Source organism: Podarcis erhardii (assembly GCF_964252035.2).
Source record: "Podarcis erhardii genome assembly, chromosome: 4".
NCBI lineage: Eukaryota > Metazoa > Chordata > Lepidosauria > Squamata > Lacertidae > Podarcis > Podarcis erhardii.
In genome coordinates this window covers 78,193,113-78,219,113 of record NC_138508.1, presented here as the reverse complement: position 1 = coordinate 78,219,113, position 26,001 = coordinate 78,193,113, and the positions used below count along the sequence as shown (strand labels likewise).

The window sequence follows — 26,001 nt, the reverse complement described above, 5'->3', positions numbered from 1 at the left end:
GATAGATGTGATGGCGCCACGCCTTGTGGTACAGGTCTACGAGCCCCAGGTAAGCAATGTGGGCTGCAATGTCCTTCTGGAAAATTGAAAGCTGCCTTATACTGAGTAAAAAAAAAAAATTAGTCCCTCTGGTGCAGAACTGTTGACACCAGCTGGCAGGTACGACACATTCCCAGTTCTGTGTGGAGATGCTGGAGGTTGAACCGGAGAACATCTATCTGCATGCAAAGCAGATGCTCTCTCAATATGCTATGAGTCTTCCACCCATTCCTGAATTATACCTCAATGGCATCAGAACCTGGTACAGCATCACCACTTCCCATACTGCTAGACTAGGGAGGTCATATCATTTTACAAAAGACAGTTCTCTGTTTGAAGGTGCCCTCTGTTTCAAGGGCTGTCCAGTCCAAGTCTGGTTTAATCAAAAGGAACTACAAGAACGGAGAAAGTGACCATCAACAGCACTTGGGCAGCAGACAGAGCAGACCCCCAGGTCACCTCACAACCAGGTCTTCTCCCATTGCAGTGAGATGCACTGCATTTCTACTTAGCTTGTAGTCAATTATGTAGAAATTTGCATCTCCCTATATGTCCACTCATCTATATAATTTTCTAAATTCATTTTTATTTGATTTTACAAAAATGAATTTATAACAGTGCCAAATGAATATCCGTATAAAGAGATTTCTCTGAATCTTGTGACTTCTCCCCATCCCTTTCACGTGTCCTAATGTGAACATTTTCAGCTACATATTATTTCCTAATCTATATTTTGTATTCATCCATATTATCCATAATACCTGTTACATTACAAGTTGTATGAAAATCCTGGTAATGTTTTTATCTGCTTACAGTGGTCTCCTAAGTAAATTATATTTTTTCCCATTCTTTTTTAAAGTTTTTGTCCTCTTGGTTCCTGAGCTTTCCAGTCAGCTTTGCCATTTCGGCATAGCCCATCAGCCTAGTTTGCCATTCCTCTCTGGTAGGGACTCTTTCTTCTTTCCACCTCTGGGCACATCTATATAAATTAAATTTCTGCCTTCTTTTATCCTCTTTTTGCTGATGCACTCTGTTGATGTGGGAAGCCATGGACAGTGTGACAAGAGCTCATTCTTCTCTTTCCAGCACCAGCCATTACCCCAGTTTCTAGAGAGTTGGTGGTGGTATGGGGCAAAGGAAAAGTGCCCCAGAAAGACAAATGAGAATCTTCTCCCATGGTCCAGGGCTTTTCATGTTAACTAGGAGATTCAGGAAGCAGGAGCACTGCAATGCCCCCAATGGTGCCAGAGTCCAAAGGAATCTGCTCCAAGGACTGCATTTCCTCAGACTGGATTCAGACGGACAACAGATCTGGAATGTTCTGGGTATCATTCAACAAGGAAAACAATGCTAAAACATAGGGAGACATACATACAGTCACTGATGTGAAGTAGATGAAACGTGAGGATGGAAAAGACCAAAGAGGTGCTATCATGTGGTTTGTTTGCAAACTGCCCCATGGTGCTAGGAGCTTGTAGCAGTGGCCCAATTACAAGTATGTATTATTTTGATCCAGTGTTGTTGCATGCATATAGAAAGAGCTACCTGCAATGCTCATGCATGCATGTGTTTGCTTCCCCACCAAAACAACTTCAGACTCCTGCTGCAAAAATGCATCATAACCGACTTTAGTCAATTGCACACACGAAAAGCGATTTAGAAAAATACATAGGGCATGCCACTCTTCCCAGACTCAGTAACACCTTGGAAGACCACATAAGCCATAAAATGTGTCTTTTCTTGCCACAACACCAAACATATGACAGTTACAACATGTCAGTACGATATGTGAATGAAAGCCCACATCAGTAGTAGGATTTGGACACGGAAGAAGACCACATCTGGTATCATTTTTGCAGTGATAGACAGGGAATGCAACCACACACACTTACACATACACACACACACACACACACACACACACACACACTCCAACACCAACATAACATGCCAGAAACATAATGTCTGAATCAAGAAATAGACAGGCACTTTTAAAAAAAGAACAAAAGTGATTCTGCACCACACACACACACACACACACACACACACACACAAAGGCAGAGAAAATAGCTGTAGAAATATTAAGCAATGCAGAATGCAAAGTTGGTTACTTATGGGAAGATTGCCACAGAGCAAACAAGGAAAACAGACCCATACTTTATTTATTACTTAAATAAATAGTTTGTACAGCTTGCATTTTTGTGCTCAGTTTTCTGACAATATAAATCCGGTTCCCCATCACTCCCTAATATCTATATTGTTTAAGGCTTTATATACTGTATGATTAGTTGGCAATGGTACTGTTCAATCTGTACTAATCTGTATGCATTTATATTGTCTGAGCAGTTCCCTAATTGGTTTCCATCCAAGTAATACCACAGAGAATAAGGTTACATGCTGAAAAGGGCCGAGGTGAGAGAGTGGTTAAAAGGGGAGTGCAAACTCTATTCCTGTTCTTATTAAGAATGCATTGCACATCTGCATTTTTCAAAACATTTCTAAAACTGCCTCTCTCTGAATAAATGGGAATTGTATACCAGCACGGGGGGGGGGGGGTGTGTGGAGGGATGGAGGGAGAGGATCATTTGGGACAGCTCCACCCACTTTGCTTTCATTCATGGCTTGATACTGTACATATGGATTCTTTATGGGAAATGTTCTGAAAAACGAGCAATTTCCACACAAGGTGCATGGCATTTTTATCTATAAAAGTGTGTGAAAATTGGGAGATGGAGGATAGGTGAAAGCTCATTTTGACCATGGTGTTGCCACAATATAAATGACCAATTTTGCTTTCACGGCCAGATTTTTCAGACACCAACAAATGACACTAAAAATTGGAAAGGACAAAGTATTCAAGTCTATGCTGTCAGTTACAATTTCGCCCAGATCGAGAGGAGAAAACGATGATCTAACGGGCCCACTTAGACTCAGTGTCTGTCTAATGGTCTTCCAGGTTCTTTAGATCCCTTAAATGATATCTACCATTCCATAATACAAAAGAGCTGCAACTCAGATTCTTGTTTGTTTGAAATCAATATATTTTTTTTCCATTCAGGCCAAAAAGGAATAGAGTTACACCCGCTGAAATAAAATATGAACTCAATATTTTCTGAGGACTGCACTATGGCATCGCTCAAAACTGGCTATCAGCAAAATCGATATATGACTCAGATAAACAGATGAATGACAGGTGTTAGGTACCACTACTCACAACTTGCACTGAATTTAAGATGATGTAACAGAACTAAGAACTTCAGCAGATTACTGGTCTTGTACTGCAAGAAGTCTCAGCATGCTTGAATATGCCTTCTGCATGCCATAAAATTAATATTAATTGTGTGCCACGGTTATAAGTAAAGAGGTGCACACATGCATGTCGATCAAATGCATTTTCCAGCTTTATTTTCCCCCTCCACCCCCTCAAATAAAGCATTTCAGGGATTGCAAAAGAAAAAGAAAAAGAAAAAGAGGGCTCTAAGGCTAAAAACTATACGCCAGGAAATAAGTTTATTTAGACAAACAGGATCCAGACCCAAACGTGTTTAGGGTCAGTGGAACAGATACACAACTACCAGAGAGAGCTGGGGAAAGGAAGCATTGGCTGTATGTGTGTTTTCCGTCTGTTAAAAAAGTAAACAAAAAGCTCACATCCCTGTCAGACACACTGGCGTATATTCTTGAAGACACATATGGAGGCTTATTTTAAAATCTAGAAAGAATAAAAGATTTATTTTCAGTGAATGATGCTGTGATTGATTTTGGTTTTTGTGTTTTCCAAAATTGGGCAATATTGTAAAATTACATCATCTCAGATATATTTTTAAGAGCATCCTCTGTTTTAGGCAACACAAGGATGTGAGTCTCAAGTGTACGAAATTCACCACTGCTGAGGATGGAAATTTATGAGAATTCATTCTGAAAGGAGAGCGTATGGGATTTCCATTCTGGAAAGAATGGGGGAGGGGAAGTACTCAGAATGCATTTCTGGTTAGTCAAACACGGAATACATTAGAAGAAATTTTTGAATTAAATATTAATGATCATGTGGACCATTAATCCAGTTTGGGTTTCGTTTTAGAGGCTTATAATGCAGTGACCCTCTAAGCTTAAGGAATGACATGCAGGTACATCCTGTTGAGGCCACTGGAAATTATTGCTTTGTAAGCATAGCCAGGTTGGCATCCTAATATGTTTTCTTTTTTCCTGGGTCTGTTGCCAAGTCTCATAAAGGTATAGATATATGACCCTTTCACAACACCAAATATTTTCTGTTCTTTTTAAACACATGAGCCTATTTCTCTTCAGGTGCTCAATTCAAAAAGTCCCCCCAATGATTCAGAAAAGTAAAATTCTCCTTGTGTTTTCTTTTAAAGGTAAGTTACATTAACAATGAACTTTATCCTGTAAAAGATTAGTCTTCTGTAAACGGTTAGGTCTGCAATAAAACCATTAAAATTCATTTTAAAAGTTGTTTTTGAAAATCTAGTAAGTACATGATTCACAAGATGGACTATATATATATATATATATATATATATATATATATATATCAGTTGACCCCTTTCTGATTTGATCACAGCAAACCAATTCCTTCCAGAAAAGTCACTGCAACTTAATGTAAGCAACACATTCCATCTATTTGTAGACATTATCTGTGCAAACCCTTCTTTGTGCAGCCTATTTTGCTTTATTTAATCTTTGGCTTAATAAATCTGGGTGCAAAACTTGAGACTCTTTTGGGTCTCATAAAATGTGGGAAAACTAATGTTATTTCATGTCTTCAGAAAAGTGCAAAATCAAGTGGGGTCCGACATCTTTCATAAATGATCTGGATTTTATAGAAAGATGGGGTGGGGGAAATCAATGAATATACTTGCATAGATAATAAATATGACCTTTCTGCATCACTGTAGCATTATAGAAATGCATTTTTCTTTTTTTAAAAAAAACACTTATCAATTTCCATTCACCTTTATTTGGTGTCACTCGAGTTAAATAAATTAATAGACTCAACTGGTGCTTCACATTCTTCAGGTGATACCTAGGATTGTACTTTTAAGCTTTTTTATAAAGTTACCGAAATACATATAAAGATGGCTTGGATCTTGATCATAGCAAATCATTGGGACCATAATCACTCTGAGGGTTGACATTCATACAAATAAATTCCTCCCTGTCATTTCTTTTTGGGGAAAAAATCAATTGATTTTCTATATGTACTTCAAAGGATAACTCTTAAGTTCCCTTTGCAGTCATGTGATTCCAGGAAAGTGTGTCAGGCATCACTCACAATCTCACAACCTTAAATCTTGTTACTCAGGGTGAATGTAATGTCTTCATTTACAATGCATTCCTATGCATGTCTACTCAGAAGTAAGCCTTCAGTCAATCAAATAGCCTTTTGGTATAAATTATTGTGAGGCAGTAAAGGTTTCAACCCTCAGCTATGCTGTAACACAGAATCTATGAGAGAAAGAGACAGAGATAGAGAGAAGCAGATCACCACATGGCAAAGGATAGCTAATCAATATTGGCAACTTTTTTCCACATTCCTCTGGGATCTTCCTAGGCCTGGCCCGATCTCAAAACCACCTCAGCAAAGGCTTAAAAAGGAGAAGAAATGTACACAGAGGAGGATCTTGTCCTGCCCCCCCCCAAAAAAATCTCTCAAGCTCAAGGGTTGTTTAACGTAACCACAGTTACTTAGTTGATCTTGCATTTGAGAGAACTTCTCATTTAACTCGCCCGCCTATAATAGGCAACTTTTCCCAACACAGAGCGAAAGGTCACTATTATATGTAAGGAAAATTAAGCCGATGTTCTCGGTTGCCTTACAGTTCTCCTAGTTCAACTACTCCAATAAATGAACATGTACTACAAGCCGAAGGGCTTTTTATTACAAATTTAATTCATTTCTCTAGACAACTGTGAAATTTGCCATTGACATTAGTCATTACCCCAAGGCGAACTAAAAGATGATCTCAGTTAATAAATGATCCTTAACAAGGAACACTCCCTATCTTCTCTGATATTGGCAGAGGCACATTTTATTAATGCAAGGCTTGCTTCCTGCCAGAACACTAGCATTCACGACTATTTGGTATACTTGTTTCCTCTTCCTGCTCCTGATATTAATAATTATGCAACGGGATAATTAACAACACAAAGAGACAGTACTCTGAGCTTGCAGCTAGATTTTCAGCATGTTAACCTTCTGGGAAATAAAGAACAGAAGCAAAGAGTCTAGCCAAATAAACCAATGCAGGTTGATTTCACAGTGTGTAAAAGGCTAATTATCTGTGAAAAGTCTGACCTCCAGTAACAAAATCACACAAATGTGCAGGAATTTTATTTTAAACAAAACTCAAGAGTTTTTTTTTTAAAAAGATTATCAAGAATTCTCGTTAGCTAGCTTTCAGAAGGATTTGCATATACATATATGTGTGGCAATGCATGTACACACACACATATACACACAGAGAGAGAAGTCCTCAATGATTTTATTTCATTAAAGAATTGTACTTATTAAGTGTGCACTCACACATAATAGCATCATGTAATAAATGGTAACTAGCTATTCACAACACCTGTGAAAGTATGGTAAAATACCCCCCCCCCCCCATACACACACATTCTGCCACTACAATATAAACAAGATAAACCTAACATATGACAGAAGTTGGTTAAGTGCATATTGTTTACTGGAGACAGGGTGCAGTAAAATACAGGAAATATTATCACTTCTTTACAGATTCTATATGTAATTCATTCTGATATAAGAATATTTATCCACTAGCAGTAATAACAAAGCTACGTGGGGTGTTTGGTTTTTCCCCCTCTTCATTCCAAGAAAAAAATAAATTGTATTTGCAAAAAGCAAACACATTACGGAGTGTGTAAAAATGCAATATTCCCATTTTCTAGTCAGAGTTCCAATTTATTGAAGTAACAGAGCAGAAAATGCACTGACAGCTGTTACATTTTATTGCGAATTAGTATATACGTTTTATATCCAGTGAGCAAATGCATGATACATTGTATTCCAGTAATTGCCACTGGCTTTCCAAATGGAAACTGAATGATCTTAGTGCAATTACACTCAGGAGAGTAAATGTAACAAGCCACAGTTCTACATTATAGCTCTTTAACAATGCGACGAATAGCATTCTTCTTTTTCACAAATAAACACATAAAAGGTCAAAACGCCGATCAATTATCTATAAGCATGAGGCAAAGACAAAATTAAGAGTACTGCATTAGAGAGGTCTTGTGTATCGTAGGGTAGAAGATTAATAAGGATCCTGAGAAAGGCAGTGAAGTTTTCACCAGGCTGAAGTAGTTATTACTTCTACACAGCTTCAAAACTCTCCCCCCCTCCTCTGGGTGAAGGGAAGTGAGGCTATAACTGAACAGTTGGGAAAGAGTTCTCTTTTCCTATCAAATTCCAAACATTACAGCCTGTTAAGCAACTCTTCAGTTTAATCTTTTATATGTGCGAAGAAACAAACAAACATGGACGCAATGAAATATCTCTTTCTATATTTAAAGCATTTTCTCGCAGAGAGCATTTTTCGTGACTGGAGATGTTGCTTCACTAGGTTAGGAGATATTTTTAAAGATCCTATGTTAAGAGAAAGGAATAACTGCACACATTAAGGAAAAAACACCTTTTTTTCTGTACTAACCTTCATCCCATCATCTTTTAAAAGCTTTTTCTTGGGCAACCGGTTCTGTGACAGCTTCTTCACCTTCATGCTCTACGGTGGAAGCGCTTGGGGAAAGCCAGCAGTCTCCTCCCCTCTAGTGGCTACCGGCTCTATTTGCAACAACACAGAAAATGAAAGGCCTACAGCAGACCACCTCTGGGGCATTTGTGTAATTTCTAAGCTTACAAGAGAGAGAGAGAGAGAGAGAGAGAGAGAGAGAGAGAGAGAGAGAGAGAGAGAGAGAAAATAGACCAGGCAGCCTATCGCAGCAGCAAATAAAAATTATCAGTCATTTAAAACAATATGTTAGTGAGGACTACAACTTAATCAACACCAACCTGCTGACATAGATTTGCAATTTGAGCAGGTTATTAGTGATCGAATTAGCAACGTGTCACAACTTGTATCTGATTTATTAGAAGAACTGACTAATGCAAGAGGACTATAAAACAACACAGAAGACCATTTTTTCCCCTCCAAAGCTCCCTGGCTGTAATAGCATACAGCTCCTGAGAAAAAAGTAGAGGAAAATGCCAGGAGGCCTTACTGTGAATGCATTTATTTTGCATATGCATTTATGCTGCAATGCTTAAAATAAATAAATAAAGTCACTGGACTAATGTGGCTAAATTTTCAGAAGTAACAGAGCTGTTGTCTGCAAACTGATAGAGTAAAACAAAGTCAAACTATTATCTTTTTTTTTTTTCAGGGGCTGGAAGCACAAACTCGCTTAAACTCTTTTAAATAATGTGGCTCCACAGAGGAAAAATGCACTGTTAAGGACAATTCAGCGTTGTTTCCAGATTGCATAAATACCAGGCCATGTTGCATTTTAGTAGATAGCAACTATGTTCATGTACCATGTGACAGTGCTAGATGGGAATAAAGATATCTCTGGCGCAAGCACTTGTTTGATAGTTAAGTGACTAAGCATCATTCCTAACATCAAAGTAGCTATCAGCATCTATCAGCATCAAAGTACGGTAGCTTTCAGCATCTAGCATTACAACCTAGATGTTTCAATGTCCCATATCACGGACATTTGCTTCCAGACGATTCGAAATGAAAACTGAGCTCTGAAAACTTCGCTTGGACAGAAAATTCAAGCATGCAAGGAGTGTCTTAAGCATTCAGATTTGAACCTATCCACTTTCACCACCAACAATTGTTTCCAATCACTTTTGGGCTATATATCCATCTTTTCCAAGCAATATGAAATTAATACCAGACCTGTCCACAGTATCAGATCAGCAAGGCAACCAACCCCTTTGGTGCAAGAGGAAGGTGCAATTCTAGGAGCGGCTGAAAATGTTCCATACTCCAAAAAAAGCTTGCTTAGCTACTCCGAACAATTACTCAAATTTCCCAAATAGCTACAAAAACAGAGCCAAATTTGAAAAGCCCTGCAAAACACAAGCCTCAAATTCACAAGTCAGCCGGACTGTCAGTTTTGGAAAGGAGGCAACTGCAGGGCTTGCTGCAAGCATGCCTTCATCTAAACTCCTAGGACTTAATTTCAGTAAAATGTGTTTGCCATTAAGGGTGGACAAATTTCCATCTTTCTCTTCTGTCTGTGTTTTCAAGTCAAATTCTGTTGCTACAGAGCAGATTGTTATGAACTGCCTGCATATAAGTTTGCTAAAATGCATGGCTTTGCAATATATGCAGTACGATTAAGACATTCTTTTGCATGCGTGTTTTCATATTTTTGAATTCTGGTAGCTCCCCACAATCCAAGTTTGTTTCCACCTTACTTATCAAGCATCCTTATATGCTGTGTTCCCTATATGTGTTGAGCGGTCACACAGTTTTGCCAGTTGGTACTGGAACATGCTTTGAAAACTCCAAGGCAAGAGTGCAGCAGATACCCTAATCTAAAAATAAATGAAATAAAACATAGTGGAACAGAAGTTGTGATATGCAAAAAGAAAGTAGCTTCATAGATTTGGCACGACCCTGGCACTGATTCTGAGATTCTCTGCCTTTCACTGAGAAGGTGCTGTCTTCCTTCTTCAAATCCTTGAATTTTTCAAGAACACCTGAAACTTAAAACATCAGCTGCAACAGAGGGGTGTTTGTTGTTGTTGTTGTTGTTTTTGTATTCTAATGTAGAATTCCTGACCTGGGCTCAGAAATCACTCCTTCTGGATCAATTTGCCAGTAAGAGCAACTTCAGCACAATGTCACACAAATGTTCTCTACCTTTTAGCTACTGCACACTTCCTGGAGTTATATCCTGCTCTGTTGTACTCAGAGTAGACCCCATGAAATAAATGGATTTAATTTCCTTAAGTCCACAAGGACAAAAATGAGCCCTGCTGGATCAGGCCAAGGGCTCATCCAGTCCAGAACAAGCAGGTGCTTTTGGGAACACCGCAAACAGAACTTGAATGCGACAGCAGGCACCGCAACTGTGATTCGCAACAACTGGTATACAAAGGCACACTGCCTTAGACTGGAGAAGTAGAATGTAGCCATCATCACCGTTGTTGTTGTTTAGTTGCTTTTCTTACAAAACAACCCAAATTGATTTACACTGAAATCAGTTAAGAACAGTAATAAAAAAACTCAAAACACAGCAATACAAAAAAGCAGCCATTGGTTTCCCCTGGGTCTGCTCCAAGCATAATATTATTGCATATCACCCCCTGTTTCTACATGTTTTTTTCTCTTTTCCCAGTTTCTCTTTCCTTAATCCATTACGTTGTAGATATAGTACTTTTTTTTCTACTATTTGTTTCTTTGCCTGCTTAATCCTTTGTGGTTAGGGTTCCTTTGGGGAGCTAAAACTTTCAGTGGAAGATGCCAGGGACTGAAGCTGGAGCCTAATTCAAAGGATGTGCTCTCAACCACAGTCCTGCTGTGCAAATGCCTTAAGTCCAATGTAGCTTCCTACAAGTTCATTGGCATTTGTTGCTTTTTCCAGTTTGAGCTCAGGTTGCTTTTTCCAGTTTGAGCCTCTCATATGTGGCTGGGAGAGGCAGAACTGTGTTCAAGGATCCCTCAAAATTACACCCATGTGGACGCCTGCAGATCAGAGATCCTTTCTAGAGTGCTATTTCCATTCCTGTGCTATTCTGATACATTACCATGAGACTTGGCTGTTCACCACAGGGGAAAAGGCAGCAGCAAGAGCAACAAAAACTCAGTAATAAGCAACATATTGTCATTGGCACACTGGCCTATTTTTGAGCATTAATTTTCTTCTGGCATGACCTTTTTAATTCTAACGATTAGTGTTACTTAAGGTGTTAACGCTGAAATATTCATATCTCCTTCTCAATCATCTTCTAAAGGTTTTAGAATATATTTAATAGCTTGAGCCAACTCTCTGCTTTCCTTCTACATCTCAGCTTGAGGTTATTCCAGGAAAGTTCACTGAGGGTTCCTTTCCTGCAGATGACCCAGCGCTGCATACCTGGAACTCAGACCTTCTCAGCTGCGGAAAAGAATTCGTGGAATTTATGAAGAATGGCTTGTGAAGAAGATCTGTTACCAAGTGTTTGGTGCATAGTTATTTTGAAAATAGTCTCTGCTTTTCTGTGGATTTGAGGGGGAAGATTATGGGTTGGTGGTAGAGATGGTGAAGTCTCTTAATTTCAGCTTCTCATATTTTTTCCCCCAGTCTTCAGTTCATCATTAGTTTGCATTTTTTAATTAATCAGACTAACATATGCATTTTCATACACACAATTTGGTTGGAGAACTGCGTCACAAAAATCAGATGTGCAAATTTTGAAGGATAGATGTGTTTCAGTCTGCATATTGTTTGGGGGAAGTGTGAATTAGGTATTGTCCCCCATTCATAGTTGGTGGTTATTGTGAAGAAATGCCCTTCTCTTTCAGGGTCCATTTTACATGACAGCAAAGGTTTGGTTGTGCCATTTCACACTTCCCTATCCTTCATGGACTGCAAGCTTCATGAACCTCTTTCAGTTTTCAGATGGGACTCTACTAACTTATACTATACCCTGAGCAGACACAATGAAATTAATGAATATGACCGAGTCAGATCCAGTAATTTTAATGGGTCTACTTTGATTAAAAGTTAGTTGAGCACCACCCTTGGTTTCTCCCAGTTGTTCATTTTTCCATTCTTCCGTTCTCCACGTAGGTTTGTGATTTTTTGTTTAAAGTTTGAATTAGGTAGATTCAAATTTAAATGCTAACTGAAACAAATTTCTCCCCCATCTCTGCTTTTAAGTCTTTCATGCACTGGCAGGGAGTTTCCTCGGTACTTCTGTCTTCCCAGAGTTAAGGAGGACATGAGGGGGTGGCCACTGAAGTCATGATGTCTCAAGATGACTGTGAACTGATAGCAACTGGGGGGGGGGGGTGGTATTGCTATTGTTTGTTACTGTGCTATGTATTTTTGTGTTTAATATTGTAAAACACCCTGTGATCCTTGGATGGATGGCTGTATAGAAATTTAATAAAATAAATAAAAATAAACTCCACGGTCATCACGCCTGAATGCTCATGGAGTTAGGATATACTTCAGCCCATGTCAATTGACACTTACAGTACTTGTATTTAATTACCTCAGCAAGATAGAAATAAATATGGCCGCAAAAGTGAAAAGTGTGTGTGCCCCAGAAACACAGAGGCAAAACAACATGCACAGAAGAGACTGGTACTTTATCACTATGAACAAAGAATATTGAAGTGTTTACCTATAAGATTTACATGTCCAACGTTGCAGGATTTGGGCTTCTCATTGGCCTGGCATAAGCTTCACATTAAATATTCAGTTTGTACCAGTTGTGAAAACAACATAATTTTCCTCATAGTTTTCCTGAGAAAATGCCAGCTATACTATGAAGCTTCCAATTCACCTCTCTGTAAAAGTAAAAATACCAACAACACAGTGGGTTTGGGAACAAAAGAGAGGGTGCGATGTTATTTAGTATCTATTTTAGATTAAGTTTGTTTTAAGGAAGTCTTTGACGCTGACTGGCGAACACTAATTGGCTAACCTGGTGAAATATTCCAATTCCTGAACATCCCAAACTGTCTGGGGTGGGATGGAGGGATATCACTGGAAAATCATGAACAAAGGCTGGAAATTGAGACAAGAGGGGTTCTGAGAAAAATCTAATATCAAACCAGGGATACATGTCAACGTTAAGGGCTTGTGTGTTATGAAGAAGGTGGCCTCAGAAGACAGGCTGAAGTATGGCTGGCAAAGGAAGTGGGACAAAGAAGATGCGTGGCTAAAAACTGAGAAAACTGATGGAGATGAAAGCAACAATCACCTCAGATCAGAGCACTGAAATGAAAAAATCCGCTCCCTGGCTTAATGCTCCAGGTTTTGTATTATAAGGTGCTCCTATACAATGGCATGCAGTGGACATGACATGACATGACATGGAAGTGGAATTTTTTCAAGGCCAAACTTTGAACACATGGGTTTGTGACACTATCACAGGAGATGCAAGCATGGAAATAAAACTTCTAGGCTAGCTTGAGTGACTTGACTCTGGGTTTCATTACAGGTATTTTGGTTCCAGTCAACTACCACCTTCCTCCCATGAACAGCAATATGCATTCAAGTTGCTTAAAAAACAACAAACAAACAAAAATGACTGGACAGTCCCCGATAGTACCCAGGTTGCAAATCCTAGCACCTCAGTATCCAGTGGATTGCATGTTATTGTTGCTTCATCTGTATAAATGGGTGACAGCCCTTTCAGCTATGTGAACCAGTGGCGTAGCGTGGGTTATCAGCACCCGGGGCAAGGCAAGTAATTTGCGCCCCCTAACCCATGGATTTGCGCCCCCTAACCCGTGGATTTCCCTAACCCCCAGATGTTGCGCCCGGTGCGGCCGGCCCCCCCTGCACCCCCCACGCTACGCCACTGATGTGAACGATTGTGGCCCCTTTCATAGGGTTGCTGTGATGCTAAAGAGATATGGCTTTCAAAGCCCTTCACACAGTTTTTTAAAATAGAGAAGTTTTATTTTTATTTTTTCAAGTAATTTTTTGTTATTTTCTTTAAATACTCTTTTTCCAACAGTTCTTGTTATCACAGTATATTCCCTTTGACTCTGCCGAGTCTTGACTTCCCTCCCTACAGTTGGTATATTTATCACATTCTTATCATGTATATTATTCTTGTATCTCTACTATTTTACACTGAAGGTATTATTCCAGTCCTGCTAGTGTCTTTAAGTTTTTACAGTTCTCCTTTAAGTATTGTTCTTGTATCTCTGGTCTTCTTGGTCTCGGATTCTCCCTGTCAATTTGGCAAGTTCCGCAAAATCTGTCATCTTCACCTGCCACTCCTGAATGGTTGGTACAGCTTGTGTTTTCCATTTTTGGGCCAGTAGGGTTCTTGCAGTGGCTGTGGCATACATAAACAAATTCTGATCTTTTGTTTTAATCTCCGTTCCCATTAGACCTAGCAAAAAAGCTTCTGGTCTTTGGGGAAAGGTGTACCTAAATATCTTTTTAAGTTCATTGTAGATTGATTCCCAAAATTTTTTAACCTTGTCACAGGTCCACCACATATGAAAATAATCACCACCTACTTCTTTACATTTCCAACATCTTCTATCTCTCTTTCTATACATTTTAGCCAGTTTTGTTGGCATTAAATGCCATCTATACATCATTTTTAATACATTCTCTTTCAAAGCCGTACATCCAGTAAATCTCAAACCCTCCTTCCATAATTTTATCCACGCTTCCAACTCAATATTATGCCCAATAGAGAAGTTTTAAAGTTTTTATAGAAATATAGAAGCACCAGTAGAGTGTCGGTTATACGGTTAATATGTAGGGGATAAGTGAGAACAGACAAATATAAGTCCCTGTTGTTTTGTAGCAGGCTACCCAAAGAGGAGAGGGATGCGGGTCGCACTGGGAGTTAAACCACAGAGCCTAGGACTTGCTGATCAGACGGTCGGTGGTTCAAATCCCTGCAATGGGGTGAGCTCCCGTTGCTCAGTCCCTGCTCCTGCCAACCTAGCAGTTTGAAAGCACGTCAAAGTGCATGTAGATAAATAGGTACCGCTCTGGCGGGAGGGTAAACGGTGTTTCCGTGCGTTGCTCTGGTTTGCCAGAAGTGGCTTAGTCATGCTGGCCACATGACCCAGAAGCCGTACGCCGGCTCCCTTGGCCAATAAAGCGAGATGAGCGCCGCAACCCCAGAGTCGGTCACGACTGGACCTAATGGTCCTTTACCTTTACCTTTACCTTTTACCCAAAGAGGGCATCACTTTTGCAGAAGAAGATGGGCAGTAGCAAAGCTTCAGCAGATGCTGGCAAGCAAGAGTCTTAAGGCATTCAAAAACAGTTACAAGCGGTACAAGGCAGAGAAGAACATACAGTGTGCAGTGTGGGTGTTACTGCTCAAATGCTGCAAATGAGAAAGGCACATATTTGAAATTGGCGTTGCTGACAAAGAAGTGGTGCTAAAGTTACAGATGGAGTCAGAACTGATGCTGGAACAAGCAGCCTAAATAGCTTGTCACTCTGAGCTCATTAAGAAGTAAAATGCAGATCAGGGAACAGCTGAGCAGCTGGGTCAGGTTGTTCATTGGCTAATTTAGCCTAAACAAGAAAGAGGGAAGGAATGAAACATATTCCAGAAGAGTAAAAAGAAAGCAAGGCGCTGGCAGAAGGGTAGATGTCACCCACTTGCTGTAGTGACAAACAAAACTTGGAAGAAAGCTGACGATTTAAGGGCACCAAGAGAAGAAAAGGAAATGCCACAAAATAGGTGTTGGGAATAGCATTTTTCAAAAAAGAAAAGAAGAATAACCACGTAACAGCCAATTCCAGTGTACAAACTGTACCAGGACATTCAGAGATCATGTGTTAGGATCTATATAAGTGTGATCCCCTTCTCTGGAACATATGTTGACCCCTGTCCCATTTCACTTATCTTTTAGAGGTCTTTGAGAACTCTGCAAGCAGATGGACAGGGTTGTTTTGTAGACACTTGGATTTTCAAACAGCTTTTGACAAAGTTCTGCACCAAAGCCTCTTGAAAAAACCTTAGCATTCATGAGATGAGGGGAGAGGGCCTCTTACAGATCAGTAACTGGCTAAAGAACAGAAAGCAAAGAGCAGAAATACACGGGCAATTTTCAAAATGGAGGCGTGTGAGAACTTGACGGTCCCTCAGGGATCTGTAGTGGGACCAGTGCAATGAATGCTTCCTTGGGGGGGGGGAGGATGAAAATGTGTTGTACTAAGCTGAATTTATTGACCTATCTTGCCCAGGTCATTTAAACTGGAAATACTGGGGAATGGACCTGAGAAAATTGGTATGCAAAGCTTATGCTTCATTACTGAACTGCGCTCTCCTCCTCATAAGAACTTCTGAAAGGTGTGCAAAGACCCTCAGATATCTCCCTCATGGGGTTGCCAGGTTGGATGCTAGAAGCCAAGGCTGACTGAAGGCATTTTGCTTTCTGAGGCAACTGTTAGTGTCCCCTTCTTACATTCCGCATACTGAAGCTGACTGGACTGGCAGTTAAATCTTGGTTCAACACTGACAAATGGGACCATACCCTCCACTATACCAGAGGGCATGAGGCTCAGTTAAGGAGTGCAGATCAGGCCTCATGGCAGATCCACCTCTGTCCTCTGATGACTCACCACTACTTCCCAACATCTGCTTCCCTGTAGCTGCCTCATATTAGGGCCATGGCAGGAACTTCAGCCATAAGCCTTTACTTGTCCTAAGGTATTTTTCCAGGGAAGGAGGATTGATGGTGGGAGCAAGGGTTTTGTGTTTTTTCCCTTGGAGTATACACCGTCTCAAAGGCTTTCAGGGCATACCTGCCTCTCAGATTGTCTACTCAGATGTAAGAGCTATTGCATCAGATGGGGTTTCTCTTCAGCAGGGATAGGAGAATCCATCTATTTTGGTTTATCTCAGCTTCTCATTCTTCCACTCCTAAGTTCAGTTCTCCACATTCTATATAGTTTGCCCTTTTTTGGGGGGGGGGGTAAAAGAAGTCCTCATGAAAATGTAGTGCTGATTTCTCCTAATATACATTGTTTTGTTTGCAATTTTAACTAATATGTACATTTTTTTTGCAAAACAATTTCCTCTAATATGCTACTCTTATTATATATGAATTCCTATGCACATTTTACCCCAATTACAGTGGTACCTCGGGTTACATATGCTTCAGGTTACATATGCTTCAGATTGCAGACTCTACTAACACAGAAATAGTGTTTCAGGTTAAGAACTTTGCTTCAGGATGAGAACAGAAATCGTGCTCCGGTGGCGCGGCAGCAGCAGGAGGCCCCATTAGCTAAAGTGGTGCTTCAGGTTAAGAACAGTTTCAGGTTAAGTACGGACCTCCAGAACGAATTAAGTACTTAACCCGAGGTACCACTGTACATGCATTTTTGTGCACATTGCTTGGCTGAAGAAGCAGATTGCAAAATGTGGAGCATAGGATTTCCAAGAATGGCTGTGGCTGTGTTTCCGTTCTTAGAATCATAGAATCATAGAATCATAGAGTTGGAAGAGACCACAAGGGCCATCGAGTCCAACCCCCTGCCAAGCAGGATCGGTGCAGAAAGGCAGCATTGTCCTTTTAGGGAAACTGTCAAATTTCTCTCCCATCTCAGGTCCCAGGTAACTGAGGTTAGGACTGCAGCCTTGATCAACTCCGATCAGCTGGCTGTGTGGGGACAGGACAGACACACCAGCATATCTCTATTGGAGCTGAGGATGAGGGTGTGAAGCCGGTGTAGCCAGAGATCCACTGGATCCCTAACACCACTCACCCTGGCAGATCTGGCTGTAGGCTTGCTCTCTTAAGGGTTGAAAAATGTAACTTATTTTTCACATTTTTAATTGATTTTATCCATAGATACATGCAAAGAGGATCACTTAAAACATAAATAAAATTCAGTCCCAGAGACTAACAGGCAGAGTGGAAATTGTGCAAGAATTGCTCTCTACAAAGTATGCTATAAATATAACAAGTGTCACCATTATTCCTACTGTTACAACAGAATAAACAAACAGCTAAGAGTTTTCACATTTTTATATATGCGTTGTTGGTGTTTGTTTGTTTTTTAAATGAAAGCATGCCTTTCAAGTAGATGACTTAGGTGTTTAGACCTCTTGTGATTAGTAGTTTCTAAGATATGGTTCAAAAGATAGCGTTAGGTCCAGAGATTTCCCACAGCAGAAAGAAGTCTCTCTGGAATGTTCCATGAGGGCTTTTTCAAACAAATATACATCCCCTCTCAGTTCTTCTCCACAGGCTTTTTGGTTGCATAACCACTTTGTATTGAATAAATAGGCTGATATTTCTAGAGAGGTAAAATGATATTTAGATTTGACAGAAGCAGGAGTTAAAAGTAGAGAGCTTTCTCCTGTGTGGGAACTGCTATAATGTTCTATTATCCCTGCAGGGATGGAGAGAAATTCTTGTAAATATTACTTATTTAACAGAACATTCTTCAGCAACCTATCAAACTACTTAGCAGTATCATAGGAACAAATCATGAGAGACTGGTGCGTTAAAATGATTAAGGCTGGCTTAATTTCACTCCATCAGAACATTTCCTCAACAACTGAAATCAGATTTCTAGATTATAGATTTCTCAAATAACTTGATCCAACAAATACTATTTGCATTATTGCATTATGGTTAGTTCTTTTCCCCTTTTTTTACATTCAGTTTGTGTTAATGAACTAAATGAAAAGTATCTGATATTTGATATGCCAGCTTTCTTCCCTCACGGAAGTCACGGCAACATATGTGGCATTTTTCGGCAGTCTCCCATTTAGGCGTTTCCTGTATAGACCTAAACCTGCTCAACTTCAGCAAGATGACTGCACCCTGTGTCCTCAGGCTAGGCACTATCAGATATTTTGTTTTGTGAGCTTGTAATGTTGATATGCATTATAACATGGCCTGCTGTTATAAGGAGGCAGGCTGCATGGCAAAGGGGATAATTGTGGGTGATTCCAGCAGCTCAAGTTCATAGTTTAAAGATCCTTTTCATCCAAGCATGAACTCCCTTTATGCCTGAGGCAGAAAGGTAGCACCGGTCCTCACAAATTACAGGGTGTACCTTTTATCTGATACTGATCTCATTGTTGTAAGAAGAAGAAGAAATACAGGGGAAACCCACAATGGAAGGCGTGTGTGGGAAATGAAAGGCCTCCAAGCTGTGGGAATCTGGTGCAATAGCAATTCTAGCTGAAATATTTTGTATGCTCTGTATATACAGTGGTACCTCGGGTTAAGTACTTAATTCATTCCAGAGGTCCGTTCTTAACCTGAAACTGTTCTTAACCTGAAGCACCACTTTAGCTAATGGGGCCTCCCACTGCCGCCGCTCCACCAGAGCATGATTTCTGTTCTCATCCTGAAGCAAAGTTCTTAACCTGAAGCACTATCCTGCCCTTCAAGTACAAATTGTAAAAAAAAAGTTACACCAATCCATTTGAAAATCCATTTGAAAATGTGTTGGCATTACACACTAAAGCCATTCCCCAATGATGAGGCTGATAAACATAGCAAATACATAACCACCAGACAGATGAATCCTGTGTACTCACATTATGCCAGGAAGGGGAGATCTGCCACTGTTACACTAGCAGAATGGTTGCCATATCCAATGCATGCTCAACCAACCCAGGTCTCGCCCCTCTTTCTGTTGCTTTTGTGGAAAAGGTGGTTGGGAGTTTTTTTTGCTAGGCTAGGGAAGCTTGCCAAGAGGTGAGAGCCTGAGTAAGTTGGATAGCAGGGTGGTGGTGAAACATGTTATGGTAATAGAGTCTTCTGGTAATGCTAGGGAAGCTTGCCAAGAGGTGAGAGCCTGAGTAAGTTGGATAGCAGGGTGGTGGTGAAACATGTTATGTTGCCCTTGTTATGTGAGAGACAGATGTTGAGACAGTGGGCTGCCCCAGGTGAGAGATGAAGGTCAGGAAATGTTGTTAAGGCCATTTGGTTGTTTCGGTCAGTTGATATCCTCTTTTCTCTACACAGGTGTTTGGTTAAATTGGGAATTCTAATTGTCCTTACCGTCATTTGGTTTTGTTTATTTTTATGATGAAGCAGTTAATTTGTTTATACTTTGGACCTGCTTATAATAAATTATGTCACTTTTGTATATTATCTTTTGGGGGGATGAGGGGTATTTGTTATTTTCTTTCATAGATGCACCAGCACAGCAAATCCTGTGCTGCTACTGGTGCATCAGCATAGTCCCAACTTTCCCACATTGCTCGCATTTCAGAGCCATCTAGGTAAGCTGCTACAGTGATGCCTCTGTCAGGAGCTCTGCCCCATCACACTGGTCTCTCTTGCCTTCATTCAATCCAGCAAGGATTTTCAGTGGTTCGTCATAAACTTAATAGGTTCATATTACACTGGGGTGGTTTGTTCCGCCCACCTTTTTTTTCAAATTTTTTTTTTACTTCCTTGCATTGTTAGGACCCAAATAGAACCAACATCTTCCATCAAAAAGGATTTCAACTTAAAAAAGAGAGCGAAAAGATGGTTATCTGCTGTTAGGTTGCAGCTCAGTGTTGTATATCAGCAGAACAAATATCAATGGTCCTTAATGGGGTAACCATGCCCCTGAAGGACCAGGTGTGCAGCCTGAGAGTCATTTTGGACTCGCATCTGTCCATGGAGGCGCAGGTCAATTCTGTGTCCTTGGCAACTGTCTACCAGCTCCATCTGGTACGCAGGCTGAGACCCTACCTGCCCATGGACTGTCTCGCCAGAGTGGTGCATGCTCTAGTTATCTCTTGCTTGGACTACTGCAATGCGCTCTATGTGGGGCTACCTTTGAAGGTGACCTGGAAACTACAACTAATCCAGAGCACGGCAGCTAGACTGGTGACTAGGAGCAGCCGCCGAGACCATATAACACCGGTCTTGAAAGACCTAAATTGGCTCCCAGTACGTTTCCGAGCACAATTCAAAGTCTTGGTGCTGACCTTTAAAGCCCTAAACGGCCTCGGTCCAGTATATCTAAAGGAGCGTCTCCACCCCCATCATTCTACCCGGACACTGAGGTCCAGCACCGAGGGCATTCTGGCGGTTCCCTCACTGCGAGAAGCCAAGTTACAGGGAACCAGGCAGAGGGCCTTCTCGGTAGTGGCTCCTTCCCTGTGGAACACCCTCCCACCAGATGTCAAAGAGAACAACAACTACCAGACTTTTAGAAGACATCTGAAGACAGCCCTGTTCAGGGAAGCTTTTAATGTTTGATGCATTATTGTATTTTAATATTTTGTTGGAAGCCGCCCAGAGAGGCTGGGGAAGCCCAGCCAGATCTGTGGGGTATAAATAAATAAATAAATAAATAAATAAATAAATAAATAAATAAATATACATACAGCATGGTGAATGAATGAATGAATGAATAAATAAATAAATAAATAAATAAAGTGAACGGAGCTTCAAACAACTTCTTGGAGAACTGGAATGCTAAATGCTGCACAGGAAATGATTATTATAATATTACAAGTGGGACCTGCAACAAAATGTTACAGGGTAGAATGCTCTTGAGCCATGCTTTTGTTCAGAATACTCTGTTCCAGTGAGGGCTGGTCCATTTGAGCAAGTGGGCTCTGCCCCACCAACCTCAGCCTACCCTTACCTGTCAGCCTTCTTACTTGCAACCAGTCCAAGAAGTGGCGATGCCTTACAGCTTTTTCTTTCTCAGTGTCAGTGTTGCCCATGTAGAACTCAGTAGGACAGAGGATGGAGACCAAACCAGAATTAGTTGGCTCTGCCTGTAATTGGCTCAGGCTCTGCCTACTGCTTGGGGTCCCTGCATTCTGACTCACCTATCTTGGTGGACACCAGCCACTGCTTCTCTATTCCATTAACCCCCCCCCCCTCATGGCTTTCTGTCTCCCCCCCCTCCCAGCAATCTTAGGTATGCCCACTATTTCAGGAGTTCTCTCACCTCTGAGTTATTTTAATGCAATTTCCCCTGGTATAAGTATTTTTGCAGAGAAACGTTACATAATATAATGCATGTAAGTTATTTTCACTAATAAATGCATCTTAATGCATACTTTAGTATGCAATTTTGTAAATATTATTTGGCAGGAGAACTGCTTTGTAAAATCCGGGAAACTACAAATTTTAAAGGATGCCTGTGTTTTGGTTCAGGTAGTGCACCGGAAAGCACAAACTAGGTAGGTTCAGCTTTCAGTACAAGCTGAATTGAATTTATCCCCCATCATTAATCTGCACTAGAACAAATCCATAGCTATTGGCTACTCATTAGGTGAGTAACTTCTTTTATCACCTGCACTTTGCTATGTGGGTTTGGGTATATCAGATCCTCAATTTCATTCAGACCTGAAGTTGGGTGTGATTGTGTGATTGTGGTTGGAGCATCATCATCGTCGAGTTGTCTTGCATTGTTCATGTTTAAATAGCTACATTCTCAATCTCCCCAACTGGGAAAGAGGCGTCAGATAAGAAACCTCCATCTAGGGAACATTTTTTTCTACAGTTTTCTCCATGCTTCCCCCATAATTGTTGGCGCATCTAAACCAGTGTTTCCGAAACTTGGGTCTTCAGCTGTTTTTGGACTACAACTCCCATCATCCCTAGCTAGCAAGACTAGTGTTCAGAGATGAAGGGAATTGTAGTCTGAAAACAGCTAGAGACCCAAGTTTGAGAAACACTGATCTAGATGCTGATCTAGAAATTATGCTGGAATGCATACTGTATATATTTGCATACTTTCATTCAGCAGCCTCCCCCTGCACTGACACCCCCCCAAAAAAGAAAAAAAACTGTATTGGGAGAGATGATGTGAAGCAGAGAAACAGCCCAGGAAGAAGCACACACATGTACATGCATGCACATAACTGCTCCAATGCATATCACCCACCCACCCTGGAAGCTGGTATGACAAGGAAAAGTCCATTTGGGGCAAACACTGGACTACAATTTCCAATCAGTGGGACGCAGGCAGCGCTGTGGGTTAAACCACAGAGCCTAGGACTTGCCAATCAGAAGGTCGGCGGTTCGAATCCCCATAACGGGGTGAGCTCCCGTTGCTCGGTCCCAGCTCCTGCCAACCTAGCAGTTTGAAAGAACGTCAAAGTGCAAGTAGATAAATAGGTACCGCTCTGGCAGGAAGGTAAACGGCGTTTCCGTGCGCTGCTCTGGTTTGCCAGAAGCGGCTTAGTCATGCTGGCCACATGACCCGGAAGCTGTACACCGGCTCCCTTGGCCAATAAAGCGAGATAAGCACCGCAACCCCAGAGTCGGCCATGACTGGACCTAATGGTCAAGGGTCCCTTTACCTATACCTACAATTTCCAATCCAATTTCAAATTTCACCCCAGAGGTGAGCTAGATCCATTCATTTAGCAGCTTTTTGTCACTCTGCCTCTGATCTTCCTGGGCTGCCAGCATAATTCACACATGCTCACAGGCAGAACCTAGAATAATGCGTGCAGGATCTTTCTTCTTTCCCTCTAGCCTCTTTCACCAACATATCATGTTCTCTTATTGGCTCTGGCAATACATGTGACTTTTGTTAACAATGACATGGTGCTTTATTGATGAAGATGATGATGATGATGACAGAATTATGAACACTTGTGAACAAAGAGATATGGTTCATTGTATCCATCCAGATTGAATGCCAGTGTAGGCACACGTGACCAAGACTGGAATGGAAAAGACAACAATGGGTGGTATTCAACTGAGTAGACCCATTGAACTGAAAGGACCTAAAATAGTCATGTTCATTCATTTCAGTGGGTCTACCCTGAGTAGGGATGCGGGTGGCGCTGTGGGTTAAACCACAGAGCCTAGGACTTGCCGATCAGAAGGTGGCGGTTCGAATCCCCATGACGAGGTGAGCGCCTGTTGCTCAGTCCTTGCTCCTGCCAACCTAGCAGTTCCAAAGCACGTCAAAGTGCAAGTAGATAAATAGGTACTGCTCCAGCGGGTGGTAAACGGCGTTTCTGTGCACTGCTCTGGTTCACCAGAAGTGGCTTAGTAATGCTGGCCACATGACCCGGAAGCTGTACGCCGGCTCCCTCGGCCAATAAAGCGAGATGAGCACCGCAACCCCAGAGTTGGTCATGACTGGACCTAATGGTCAGGGGTCCCTTTACCTTTACCTTTTACCCTGAGTAAAATTGAGTTGGATACCACCCATTGTGAGCATTTGGGGGGGGGGTAATATGCTTAATTCCATTTAACGTGCTACTTTCGAAGTGAATATCAACATGAGAGAGTATTTTCCAGAGCCCTAAGATATGCATGTATATAAATGACATCTTCCTTGACATTACTGAAGTTTTGCATCCCTAATCCAAAGCCCACATGAGCTGAAGCCAAAGAAAGTTTCACTAAACCCCTTATGAACTGAATCTGCCAAGTTCTGCCCGGCACTACTTAAGACTCACATATGTGATCACTGACTTTGAACAAGCTACAATCACAGCAACCAAGGAATTTGCACCAGTTTAGAACAAAGCTTGTTCCTTTCACTTGAGCCAAAGCTATTGGCATAGGATACAAAGAGCTGGATTGGCAACTCAGCATGGATTAAATCCAGAATTCAATTTGAAGCTCCATTACCTGCAAGCCTTAGCCTTGCTACCAATTGAGGAAATGCCTACTGCTTTTGATAATAAAAGGGAGCAAATCCCAGTGGATGCACATAATGTACAGTAGTTCAGGTACAGCTATGTTTCTGGTGGTGTCTCGCATGCTTTCAGTAATGAATCTACAAGCAGGAAAACTCCTATTTCCTTCCCCAAAGCTCTGATCAATAATCTCCAAGGGCCATTCTCAAAATGTGGAAAGCTGACACCTGTGCTTAGGAAGGTTATTCATTTGGGTTCCCTTTGGATTTTATTTATTTATTTATTTTTAAAGCGATGCAAAACAGAACAGAAGCAAAAAAAAACCCCCAGACAAATAAACCTTATGATATATATATATTTCTGGAGGAACACTTCTGTTCCGTAAGACAACAATCGCTTAATAGAAATGGAATAAAAATTGTGTGAGTTCTTGCTGCAAGCAATATTTGGAAAAATATCAACATTTTGTTGAACATATTAGCATATGTCGAATTTAAACATATGCTATCTTACATTTTGCATAGCAATCAGGGCTTCATATTATTCTTGTTGAGTTTCAACTTAGATTTGATGCTTAAATGCTCACCAGCAAAACATGATAGAGCAAGTTTCTAAATTGGACCTTTTGGACTTTATGAGGGTCAGAAAGGTAAGTAAAATACTTGCAGAGAGAAGCACTGTTCTTACAGTAACATTTTCTTTTCCTTATTGCAACATCCCTCCATAAGCAACAAATGATTTCTGGCCAGATTCTGTCAACAGATTCTGAACTTTATACAAGACTGATGAGTTTCCCTTCCCACTTTTATTCATGTCACTGTTTTTAACCCTGTCCATAGAGATGCTCAAAGGAGCACTCCTAAATTTGTATGCCACTGCAAAACCATGGTCCAGGATCCAAGCACAGCAGCCTTTTAAAGAACATTCGAGAAGAGGTTTAACTGATTTGAACCACATGAATAGAATCGAAAAAGGACAAATGTGTTAGTAGTAAGAAAAGCACTTTTAGGAATTTAAAGTCAGGTACTTTCACAAGTAGGCAGGTGACTTCGTCTTGATCTGATCTGATGTGCAAGCAAGTTACACCTGGGATGGGGAACCTGCAACCCTTCAGATGTTGTTGGATTCAGCTCCCATCATCCTCAACCAGCAGTTGATCTGGCTGAGGCTAATGGGCACTGAGTTTCAACAATGTATAGAAGACCACAGGTTCCGCATTCCTTAGCAACACCAAGGTATAATTTGCATTGTTCTAGGAGTGTGAGCATAGAAATCCCATCCTGGTGGTAGCATGGGAATGAAAGGGTTTAGTTCATGAGTCCTACCATGTGGCTCCTTCATACACACATTCCAGGAAAATTGTGGAATTGTACCACATGAACGGGACGCGGGTGGCGCTGTGGGTTAAACCACAGAGCCTAGGACTTGCCGATCAGAAGGTCAGCGGTTCAAATCCCCGTGATGGGGTGAGCTCCCGTTGCTCAGTCCATGCTCCTGCCAACCTAGCAGTTTGAAAGCACGTCAAAGTGCAAATAGATAAATAGGTACCGCTCCGGCGGGAAGGTAAACAGCATTTCCGTGCGCTGCTCTGGTTCGCCAGAAGCGGCTTAGTCATGCTGGCCCCATGACCTGGAAGCTGTATGCTGGCTCCCTCAGCCAATAAAGCGAGATGAGCACCG

The 26,001-nt window shown here is 41.1% G+C and overlaps 2 long non-coding RNA genes across 2 annotated transcripts in view; one reads left to right on the top strand and one right to left on the bottom strand.

Moving 5' to 3' along the window:
- The window catches only part of LOC309339896, a 47,135-nt gene extending 39,153 nt beyond the window's left edge, over nt 1-7,982 (bottom strand). Inside the window, exon 1 of the long non-coding RNA XR_014155629.1 lies at nt 7,728-7,982. This is a non-coding gene — a long non-coding RNA (uncharacterized lncRNA). The remainder of the gene's footprint in view (nt 1-7,727) is intronic.
- LOC309339953 overlaps nt 1-26,001 on the top strand; it is a 581,040-nt gene that overhangs the window by 51,786 nt on the left and 503,253 nt on the right. The gene's annotated exons all lie outside the window — the stretch shown is intronic.